The sequence below is a fragment of the Melozone crissalis genome, unplaced genomic scaffold (genome assembly GCF_028551555.1).
Source record: "Melozone crissalis strain CALT ecotype California unplaced genomic scaffold, PUWL_Pcris_2 ptg000005l_1, whole genome shotgun sequence".
NCBI classification, from domain to species: Eukaryota; Metazoa; Chordata; class Aves; order Passeriformes; family Passerellidae; genus Melozone; species Melozone crissalis.
In genome coordinates, this window is record NW_026535783.1 from 63,848,514 (window position 1) to 63,860,418 (window position 11,905).

The following is an 11,905-nucleotide window of genomic DNA, read 5'->3' on the forward strand; positions in this document are numbered from 1 at the left end:
TCAAGTGGCCCAGCAGACAGAGTCTTGCGCAGATCATCTCTCTGGGGAGCTGCAGCAGAACAGCAAGGCAGTGCCCCACAGACGAGGCCGTTTCTTCCATGCACTGCGGAATTGATCTCGCAGCTTATGCCATGTGGAGTACGGAGCTCTCTGTACAGCCCGGAGAACTAAACAAGATTCAATTGCAGCATTTCTGATTGCGGGACTGCTGTCATAGGCCATTTCTTCAAGGGCTGCAAGAGAGAGGAACAGAGCCAAGGTCAGATGCCGGATGTGCAGGGAGCCGAGGTGAACCCCCTGGCAGGGTCATCCCGGCCGGCTCTTGCCATGGCCCGGAGGGAGCAGGGACCAAGGGGATCAGCCTGAAGCTGCTGGCCACGAATGCCACACGTGGCCCTGAAATGTCTGTGTGCTCTGGCCACGGGAGCAGAGCCCTCCGCAGCCGGGGCAGGGCTTGCAGCTTCCCGTGCCAGCCCCCACGGTCAGCCCGCTGCCCTCACTCACCACTGCAGATCAGCTGAAGCTCTTGCTGCTGCCCCCTCAGGTGCCGGCCGGCCATCCCTGTGAACACAGAGCCTGTCACGGGCCCAGCAGCACAGCTCCCTGCCAGCGGCGTTGTCGGTGCTGTGGCCACACGGGCTGCTGGCCCGTCAGGTCTCAGCCCGGGCCTTTGCCGCATGCTGCCGCCCAAGGGCACGGTTGCCAGAGGGCGGCGGCAGCAGCAATGCCCGGGCCAGGCGGGGCTCCACGGCGCCGGGCCCGGGTGGCGCTGCCGGGGCAGCAGGCGGGGCCGGGGCCGAGCTGCGGTGGGCAGGGGAGGGAGCGCGGGCTCGTGGCTCACCCATGAAGCTGACGGCCGCCTCTCGCAGGGGCTCCTGTGGGCTTTGCAGGTAGCACAGGGCCCGGCGCAGGTGCTCGGCTGCTCGGCTCCTGTCCTCTGCCAGCTGGAGAGAGCAGCAGGAGGGAAGGGTTGGGGCGGGCTCAGGCCCCGGGCCGGGCGCTGCCTGCGCTGAGCCCCGGCCCTCTCCTACGCGGGGAGCCCTGAGGCGTGGCCAGCAGCAGCCGGCGCCGGGCTCCCGAGGGGAGAGGCCAGAGGGCCGCCTGCTGCCCGGGGAGCCGCGGTGCCGCCCCGCCGCCCTGCCGGGCCGGGACTGCGTGGGCACCCGGCTCGGGCCCACGGGAGCCTGGAGAAGAGCCTGCGCGGCCTCTGGGAGCAGCAGCCGGCAGGGGCACAGCTGCCAGCCCCGCAGACTGAGCACCGCCCTCAGGGGCCTTCTCCAGGCTGAGGCTGGGGTTTCTCGGCTGCTCTTACCAGGCACTCGCCAAAGCTCTGATCCACCTGTAGCATTTGTTGGAGATCCCTCCTCTTCAGGAATCTGGCTGAAGAATGCAGCGTTTCCCGGGAGGCCTGGAGAGCAGCAGAGACGCACCGATGGCCCCACAGTGCAGGCCACAGGAGCCAGCCTATGCCACAGGCTGGAGGAGGCTGCAGCCCGCAAGGTGCCAGGGCAGGAGGCAGTGCGTTCCCCTGCCAGGGGGACAGCAGCTGGCCACAAGTGCTCACCTCAGCAACAATCTGATTCTCGTCACGGCAGTGGAAGTAGAGTGGGAGCAGGCTCTGGCGCACGTGGGACTTCAGGGCCTTTCTTCCCTCTTCTGTTAATAAGTCGAGCATCTCTTGAAAGAAAGACATGGAGCTCAGCTGCACCTGGATATCATCCTGTATGAAAGGGAAGGGCAAAAGAGCTGAGCATCAGCTGCTTCAGGCCCCCCAGGGCACAGGCCTGCATCTGCACAGGGCACCAAGTGTGCGGGCAGCAGCCAGTGGCCGTGGCTGTGGGCACAGAGCCTTACGCGGTCAAAGAGTGGCAGGAGCGCCTCAGCCAGCTGCAGGGCGATGGGGGTGGGTATTGGGGCACCATTATCCAGGAGCAAATATCGGAGTAGAAGAATGGTCATCCTGATGATGTCGCTATCATTTTCCTCCAGGAGCTCCACAAGACTTTCAGTCAGGCTCCGCATTTTTTCGGCCTGCGTGGAAGCCAACTTTGTGAAAGGCCGCCCTGCTGCCGCAGGGCCCAGAGGCCAAAGGCCTGTCCCGAAGCACTCGGGCAGCTGATGCGGGAGGCAGGAGAGCTGGGAGCAGCTGCCCCAGCGCCCGAAGGCCAGGCAAGGCCAAGCGACTGCGTTGCCCAGCCCCACGCTGCCTTCAGGGCTTCAGCCACGGGCCCATTCTCACCATCAAGGGATTCTTGCCCAGCACTACGAGGCCTCTGAGTGCCAAGTAACGCCTGGCCATGTGCTCGCTCTGCAGGTTCTGTGCCATGATCTCCAGAAGACTGTCACTGCATTCCCTCAAGTCCAGGCAGTCGAGCACCTGAAAGGCACAGGGCAGTGACAGGGGAGCCGGCCGGCAGGAGGCCAGAAGCGCACAGGGCCGGGCCCAGGCAGCAGCACATGGCCCAGGCAGCAGCACAGGGCACGGGCACGGGTGTCTTTGTCCTGGCAGCTGTGGCTACGAGAGGGCAGAGAGCTGGGAGGCAGCTCAGCCAGGCAGCGCTGGCCTTGAGGCTCACCTCCACAAGGAATGCCAAGGCAGGGAAATCCCAGTATGGCATCTCTTGGCCGAGCAGGGCGAGCAGGTAGAATGCAACCGCGGAACAGAAGGGTATGGCTAGACGGCGAATTTCTCTGAAGAGGGGAGAAAGGAAAGAAGACCCCTGAGCCAGTGGGGCAAACCTCTCCCAGGAGTGGCTCACCTAGTTCTCATCTTCCCCCAGCACCCTTCCAGCCAGGGGACCTGGGCCATTTGGGAGTTGGTTGCTCATGGGCAGCCTCCTCTCCCAGCCTTTTCCAGTCTGCTTGGCCGTGCGTCTCTCAGGGACAAGGCCCTCCTGCCCATTACCACGGGCACTTAGTGGGGCACCTGGGCACAGAGCAGAAATATCAGAGGCATTTGGGGGGGTCTCACCTGGCAAGCAGAGCCACGGCAAAGTGGTGAGTGTCAACAGAGAGCAGCGTGTCCCAGGCACACCTGCGTTCCATTGCCACCACCACATCCTCGCAGCGGAGCAGGCAGAGCAGGGACTTCAGGGTCCGCACTGCAAACCTGTGTGCAGAGCAAAGCCCAGGTCACACTGGCAGCACTGGCTCCTTGGCAGGCCACGTGGCAGGGACAGGAGGACTGTCACGGAGCACCTGTTGGGGCTAGTGGCAAGGCCATGCTCTTCCTGGCATGCCTTCCAGAAGGTAAGGACCTCCTCTGGCGTATCCAGAGTGCTGAAGAAGACTTGGAAGAGCAGATGCACAAATAGCTGGGGGAAATACAGCCTCAATATCCGTGGGAGACAGGGCACCTGGAGGATCTTCCACATCACCACAGTTGCCTGCAAAGGACAAAGCCGCCCAAGACAGCGCTCAGTGCCCAGGTGTCCGTGTGGCAGGGCCCGAGCGTGGCAGGGAGAGGCCAGGAGAGGCGCAGGGGGAGCACGGGGCCTGGTGGCCCTGAAGCTGCCCCTGGGCCAGGTTTCAGGCCAGCGCCTGAGGCAGGGAGATGCAGTGGGGGAAGGAGGATGGAGAGCTGCTAGGGAGGCAGCCTTGGGGCCAGCAAAGGCCACTTGCAGAAACTCACAGCCAGGGCAAAGACAGCCGTTTCGCCCCCATCGGAGGTGCAGGTGCTGTGCTCTGGCCAGCTCCCCAGCACATCCAGGAGTATCAGCTGTGCCAGCTCCGCAGTCCTGGCTGAGGCCAGGATGGTCTTCCACATGGCCATGGCAGCTCTGCGGGGTTCGAGCTGTGTCTCAGCGGGGTCTCAGACACAGCACCGGGGCCAGCTGAGCTGGCTGGCTGTGTCTGCCACTGCCCACTGCCCCCCTGCCGGCAGCACCCAGACAGCCCAGCCCCGTGGGGACAGAGCCCTGAGAGGCAGCAAGGGAGCGTGGCAGCAGGCTGAGGGGCTGCCATGCCAGGGCTGGGAAAGGGAGCAGCCAGAGGGCCCTGGAACTCTCTGTTGCTCAGACACCTGGGGCAGGCTGGACAGGGTGATGGGCTGGGGAGCCCCCATCAGGGGCAGGTGGGCCCCATACCTGTCACAGGACGGGGCCACACGCAGGAGCGTCAAGACGGCATCCTGTGGCTGTGCTTCGGCGAGATGCAGCAGGGTCTTGTCCAGCCTATGCTCAGCAGAATCATTGGCCGTGAGCCACTGGTGGATGTAGCTCACCATGGCAGGCACCTGGAGAAGGCACGGGGAGACTTGGAAAGCTGCCAGGGAGAGCAATGTTCCCAGCTTCTCCAGAGGGGTGCTTCCCTTGCCACCACGCTGCCATGTGGCCTGAAAGGCTCCCAGCAACCAGCATGCGTGGCTTTGGAGGCCAAGCAATTCCTGGGGGGATCAAAGCCTGGCCACAGGCTGCTTACTTGCTTGGGATGGTACAAATCTTGCTCTACAAGCATAGCCAGCAGGGCAGCACCGCTCTTGCTTTGGAAGATGGGCGAGTATGGTCTGAGGCCTGCGCCCATGGTCTCTTCCTCCTCAATTCTCTTGATGAAGTTGTAAACAAACTGTAGGAGAAGGGCAAGAAGCCAGGGATGTTGCATGGAGTGCTGCACACACGGTGCTGGGCTGAGCAGGGAGAGCAGGCCCAGCCCAGGTGGGGATGGCTGCAGGTACCTGCGCTGTTCTGCGGAAGCGGCCACGGCGGGACTGCTGGTCTTGTGTGCGCTCCGGGGCTGCATCTGGCAAAGAGCGAGCGCAGCCAGAGATGAGGGGCTGCGGGAGGGGCCGGACTACAGGGCCCAGCCCTGCGCTCCCCAGGCAGGGAGAGGCCCGGGATGTGCCAGGGGATGGAGCACGGCCACTGCGGGCTGTCTGCCCGGCCCCTCTTCCGTCCTGTGCGTGGGCAGGTCCCCAGGGGATAGCATGGCATGGCCCGGCCCGCCCGGCCCAGCCCGGCCCGGCAGGAATGGCGTGGAGCCAAGCTGGCTGCAGGCACCAGTCCTGTGGCCCAGCTCTGCCACTCACCCTCGTGTGGTGGCTGGAATGGCACCACCTCTTCAGTGTCCTGTGCCAGGGCAGCTCCAGGGCCTTCTTCCTCCTCCTCCACCCAGGCCAGCTTGGGCACATTTGGGGGTGGCTGCTCCATGTCTCAGACTGGATTTGTGGCTATTTGCAGGAGAGGGGCCTTGGACAATCTCCAAGTCACCAAGTCCTGCAGTCCTGCCTGGAAGGCACCGTCAAGAAAGAAGCCTCAGGAAGGCTACAGGACAGCAAGTCCTGCACTCGGTCTCAAGGGCCCCTGCCACAAGGACAGGAGACTCCTGTGAAGGATTGTACTCTGGCCTCGAGGGCACCTGCAGAAGCGAAGCCTCAGGGAGACCACAGGTAAGAAGGTCCTGTGGTCTGGCCTGGAGCTCAGCTGCAGGAACAACGCCTCAGTAAAGCTCCGGGTGGGACACGAACGAGCGCGCTGTGCGGGGGCTCCTCACGGCACCGCTCTGTCCTGTCCTGTCCCGTGTTGTGCTCCGAGCACTGTGGCGTGCTCTTGTCATTGCCAGCTCCTATGCCACGGGGTGTCACAAAGGGCCCTTGGACACCCGGTTCCATTCGATGCCACGGTGACCGTGCTGCAGCGTGTCACCAAGGGCCCTTGCACACACTGCCGCCTGCCGCGGGGCTGCCCCCAGCCCAGCCAAACTGGCCCAGGTTGGAAGGAATGCCTGGCCCCAGGTGTCTAAGGCAGGCCGACAAGATCTTCAGCGAGGGCTCAGAGCGTCAGCAAAGGCTGCCCTGCTCTGCGGGCTCAGGGGCAGCAGAAGGAGCCCCCAGGGCTGCCGATGCAGCCGCGCTGGGAAGGGCACGGGGCCTTCCAGGGAAACTGGCACGGCCTCCTTGGGACACGTCCCGGCTGGTGGCCGTCCTAAACCTGCGGGTGTGACACGCACAAGGAACGTGTGGGCCCGGGCACGAATGCTGCTCTGAGCCCTGGGGCCCGGGGAGCGCTGACATCAGCAGGTGTGGCAGAGTCGCCGGCCAAGCAGACCCGCCACCCCTCGAGCCCCTGGCAGCGCTGGTGCCCGTCTCCTGCCCCAGAGACCTGTGCCCCCGGGAGGCTTCTGTGCCAGAGGGAGCCAAAGCCCACGTGCATTGGGGGCTGTGCTCCTTCCTGCAGGGGCTGATTGCAGGAGCACCTGGAGCAACTGCTGGCACACTTGGTCTCTGTCAGATGATGTTGCTCCTTCCTGCAATGAATTTTTCTCCAGGAAGGCATTGGCAGTAGCAGCAGAGCACCATCCATTGCTGAGTGTCCCGGGGCAATTAGATTACAAAGTAACAGTCTGAAATTTCCTTGTGCTTTTCTCACTCTCTTTCCTGCATTCTGGGACAAATAGAATCTGCCCAGCCTCTGCTATTCTGGGCTTCAGTTGCTGCATATCTCGCTCCGGCATCTCGCGTCCAAACAAAACCGTGTCCCTGCTGAGGACAGCAATGAGTGGCGACAAAGTGGGAAGTTCCCCAGTGAACATCAAGGCAGACACGTGGAAGTGCAGAGGATAAGCATAACTGCGGGAGGACAAGCTGTTCTGTGTCTCTGGTGATGGTGGCCACACCCTAAAGCAGCAGCCAAGAGAAGTGCGGGAAGCAGACGGGCGCGGTTTTGGGCAGGACAATAGAAAAAGATATGAAGCCTTTAGCCAGAATGCAAAGGAGGACTGCAAGGATGGAGTGTGGTCTGGAGGGGAAGCCCCAGATGCAGCTGGGGCCACTTTCTTCTGCCTGGAGGAGATTAAAGGGTGCCATTGTGGTCTTCACCATCCTCCTGAGGGGAATCGCAGGGGCTGCTGCAGCTCTCGTCTCTGTTGGCAGCAGTGACAGCACTGGAGAAAAGGGCAGGGAGCTGGGACAGGGCAAGTTTCATTTCCATATCAGGAAAAGGTTTTTCACCCAGAGCACGGTCAGGCACTGGGACAGTGCCAGTTCCCCATTGCCGCAGCCCGGCGGAGCCCGGGCTGGCTCTTGGGAAAACTGCAGCGCTGCGCCAGGAGTGGGGAAGGGCCAAGGCGTGGGTTCTGCCTGCGGCTGAACCTGATGTGTCGCTGCTCAGTGGTTCAGGATCTACTAACTGCAGCACGGAGCAGGCAAAAGAGAAGGAGGAGGCTCCTGGATAGGGAGGTTCCAGAGGCAAAGGTTTATTCCAAGGGAAGGATTCAGCAGCAAAGAGGCGCCAGCACTTCTGTGCGTGGGATTTTATAGGGGTACAACTCGGGCGGCGGATACAGAGGATTGATCAGTAAGGAATCTGCAGGGAAGGAGCCAGGGGATTCCATCAGTTGCTTGGGACTAATTAGGCCAGATGGGAGGAGAAGGTAGGTCACCTGGGCCAGTGGGGCTTGCAGCAACAGGGTGATTGCAAAGGGGTGGTGCAGTCAGGGATTGGTCCAAGGCAAAACTGAGAGGGAAGGTTCAGGAATAAAGAGCTGCATGATCTTGACAGGCAGGGAAGGAGCTGGAACAAAGAGTGGGCAATGGCATGAGGGACAGCTTTGACGGAGGGCAAAACCTAGGGGTAAACCAACGTGGGGGAAGCACGGGCTACGTGAAAACAAACCATCCTACGCTAACTGACAAATAAACACGAACCGGAACACCCCAGGGAAAATGGGCACAGCACCGAGCTCGTCTGACTTTGAGAAGTGTTTGAACAACATTGAGCAGTCACTCAATCTTTTAGACACTACATCAAAAGTCAAGGGTTGTGAACTCCAGGTTGACACGAGTATATGCTGCCGGGTATGACTTTAGGCAGTTTTTGAAGAAATTCGTTTTATGTCTGATCAAACCCCAATTCCGTGTAGGTTGTGTGGAACGTGGAATCCTTTTATTTTCATTGCTTGTTAGGAGTGTACAAAAGACTATTGGTGCTGGGTGACTGAGAGACAGCCCGTGTGTGTGAAGTGGAGTATACAGGGGATGAAGAGAAGGAAAAGAGAAGTACTAGTAGATCCTGCAAAGTTTGGAAATGTTGATAGCATGAAGAATGAACAAGACGAGAAGTAAAGATGGTATTAAAAAGAGTCCACTAGAAGGTAATTTAGCAGTGGAGAAAGATTTGGGAGGAATCCCAGAGGGCAGTTTTTCCAAGAAAGGTAATCGGATGAAATAGCCTACCCAATGGTAGCCTTGGTGTCAATTAGGAAGTGGTGAAAAGTGTCCCCCGCTGAAACTTTATGATACGTTGTTACAGTTGATGTTATTTTGAAGAAAAGAAGAAAAATGAGATCCAGCCATATATGCAGACATGTTTTTTACCCTGAAGAATAAACCTGAGGGGAAGAAAGAATTGTGGCTTTTTTATTTGGCCTCATAGGACCTTTAGTCCTAACTTTGGAAAGAGAAAACAGGCAGAAAATAAAGAGCTGTCGTTCCGTATCCAGCATAGGGCAGAGATGCTTGAAATTGGCTCCAATGCACCAGGAAGATTGTGTCCTAGGTGTCCAAGACTTACAGGCGAGTTACCCCAGGCCAGCTCGGGTACACTCCCCCTCAGCCAAGCACGCCGCGCCCTGAATGAAACCCAGATGGCAGTGAGGATGAGGTGAGGGGACACTTTCAGAGACCCCCAGTGACAACCAACAGAAGGAATAAAAGCAAGAAAGCTTTGCCTTTAGTCCCCCGCTTAAGGCAAGTCTTGAGTCCCCCAGGAGAAGCCATGTGGGTGAACATCTGCTTTTCTCCTAGTGAGCTGAACCGTTGGTGGGAAAAAGTTAAAATGTAGAGAGAAAACCCAGGCAAAGTGGCAAAAAGATTGGAGTGCATAGTCAAGAATCAAGTCCCAGAGGGAGGTGCTACTGATTTCATGTTGACAGAGCTAACAAAACCAGCAAAGAGTTGGTGATCAAGGTAGCCAGAGCACGTGCGCAGGGACAAATTGCTAGTGGAGCCTTACAAGGTACAGTGGACCAGCTGTTTCCTATTGTAAGCCCTTTGTGGGACCCGAACGATGCAGGCAGCTGTGCAATGTTAACCAGATGCCAGGAACTAGTCAAATTTGAATTACAAAATGCTAGTCCAAAAGCAATCAATTGGTCAACAATAGATAATGTTCCACAGGGCCAGCACGAGTCACCCACTGACTTTGTGGACAGGTTGTGAGCAGCTGCACATAAAGCGCAGCTCTGCATCCCTGGTCGGATATGGGAAAGCAGCAGTCCGTATCCCTGATGTTAGGGCAATCTAGCCCAGGTGTCGGGCAGAAACTTCAGAGGCTGAAAGAGCCTGTAAAGAGAGACTTAAAAGAAATTAATGAGAAAAGCATTGAAAGCGTATGATGATAAAGACAGAGAAAAAGAAAATGAACTCCCTGCAGCCATGGTGGCAGCTCTGGATCAGCACCGGGGAGAGGACGCGCATGAAGCAGAGGCAGGGGCAAAAGCAGCAGAGGCAGAGGAGTTTCAAACCAGGCACAGACCAAGCTGGGGCCAAAGCAATGTGCGTGTTGTAAGAAATAAGGACACTGGAAAATAGGGCCAGTGCCCAGAGTTAGCAGACAAAGTACACAAAACTCTTGTAGCCGCTCTAGATGATAAGAAATGACCGAGACTGGCAACTCTTACCCCAGCAGGCCACTGGTTAAAATAAAGCTAAAGGGTGATAAAGAGGTTGAATTTTTAATAAATAGTGGAAACCCATCTTTCACTCTTGAATCGAGCACTGATACCCAAAAGTGAGAACTATCTTCAAGCAATAGGAGCCACTGGCCAGCCAGAAAATGCATTCCTCCTGCAAGCACTTCAATGGAAAATCAAGAAGAAACTGGCAATCCATCAGTTTCTTTATTTAGCAAACTGCCCCAAATCTGTCCTCGGCAGGGATTTGCTTGAAAATTTGGACACAACAGTTCCGTTTAGGGAAAGAAAAATTAAGTTGAAGGTACCTGAAGACAAATTGGTTTTAGCAGTAGGACTGACAATTGACACAAGACCAAGAAACAAGAATAACTATTTAGAGCAAGTATTGAATCAGGTGTAGCCAAGAGTATGGGATACTGATAGCCCAGGAAAATCCAAACGAGCAGACCCTATTAAAATTGAGCTGCAGACAAGAGTTAGGCCATAGTCAGAAAGCAATACCCTGGAAGACGATAGGCTGGGAAAAGAACGGAGGCAACAAGGAATAAATTCCTGACATCAGGATTATTGGAAGAATGGGAGTCAAAATGTATTACTCCTAGATTAGCAATAAAGAGAGCTAACGGAACTTAGAGACTAGTGCCAGATTTCCAGGCAATTAATGGTTTCTACCTTACTGCCTTACTAGCTAAACTTGGAGATGATTTTATCTGGTGCGGGGAACGTCCGTGGCCCGGTGGTGTCGAGAGCGGTTCCCTCTTGGTGTGAGAGACCAGCTCCCCCAGCCCACCTTGCTGTCAGGCCCGGAGGTTGTAATGTGCGCTGGAGCGGCAGGCGAAGGAGGGCTCTTGACAGCATGTCTGATCCAACAGGGTTTCTTGAAGGCAGGTCAGAGGGTCCAGGTTGGGTGAGAGTGAGAAGAGGGACAGGACCAGGCAGCAGCACAACCACTGTAACACGAGACATAAGGCAAGACACCTGCAACCTGCTGGGGAAGCCCCAAGTCTGCTCAGTGAGCCACGTGTGCCCTCAGCATTGGGACACGCACCTTTCCCTCAGTGACCCTCACGTCCCAGGGTCAGCAAATCAAGAGGCACCAGCCATCCTGTAGGTGACTCAGAGCGAGTGCAGTGGGTCATGGTGGCCAGGGGCCAGAAGCAGGCAGAAAGCCATCAGGGCTGGGGAAAAGGCTCTGCTCTGCTTACAGCGTGGGCTGAGGGCCGGGAGAGCTGCATTTCCCCCTTGAGATGTGGGAGACGGGGCCTTTCACCCTCCTTATAGGGCTGCCCCTCGCTGCAGGCAGCCCAAGGAGTACGACGACAAAAGGCCGAGAGCAGCAAAGCAAAGAGCCAGCCCTGCACACAGGGAGGTGGCCCAGGTGGCCCTGAAGGTGCCCGCTGCACTCTCATGTGGCCCTGCCCTGGGAATGACAGGAATGCCCTTTGTCCAAGAGGGCCTTTCTGTGGCCCCTCTGGGCTCCAAGCTGCTGCTCTTCTGGCTCAACGGGGCCTAAAGGCACAGAACTGGGCATCCCTCGGAGCAACAGGAGCAAGAATCGGCAAGCAGGCAGGGGAGCTCAATGCCTGAGGCTGAGGGGCGGGGGGCTCCAGTCTGGAGCACAGGCCGGGCACACGCCCAGCCCCGCAACTCCTGGCCTCAGAGGCCTGAAAGGCCAGGACCAGGGTTCCACGCCTGATTCCAGGGGGTCCCTCCACGGGCCACCGAGGAAGCGCCAGAGCAGCCAGCTTTCAGGATCAAGGCGGCTGCCAGGGGGCTGCTTATGGCCTCTGCCAGCCCATTGCTCAGGGCTTACCAGTGACTCAGGGTGTCCCCCAGCCCGGCCAAACTTCCCGGCAGCAGCGCCACAGCCCCACAGCAGCTCCAGAGAAGTCCCATCCAGAGGCACCTGGGAGCCCTCAGCAAAGCAGCCAGTAGCACACGGGCAGGAGGACGTGGATGGCCCTTCCTGCGTGGCACGGGGCTTGTGGCAATATCCAGGCACCAGTCGGGCAGGGATCCCCGCAGCTCCTGCCCCTGCCCAGCCGCTCTTGTCGGCAGCACAAAGGCTGCAGCAGAACCACCAGAGGCCAAGGGGCTTCTGGCCATTTTCCCTGCAACACTGCACGCCTGGGCAGCTGGATGAGCACAAGCACCCTTTTGCCCCTCTTCCCCTATGCCCTACAGACACTGTGCAGGAAAAGAAAGATCCTGGGACTCCATGTATTGTAAGATACCCTATATTTACATTGTCAACTAAAAGGAAAATACAAAGGCAAAA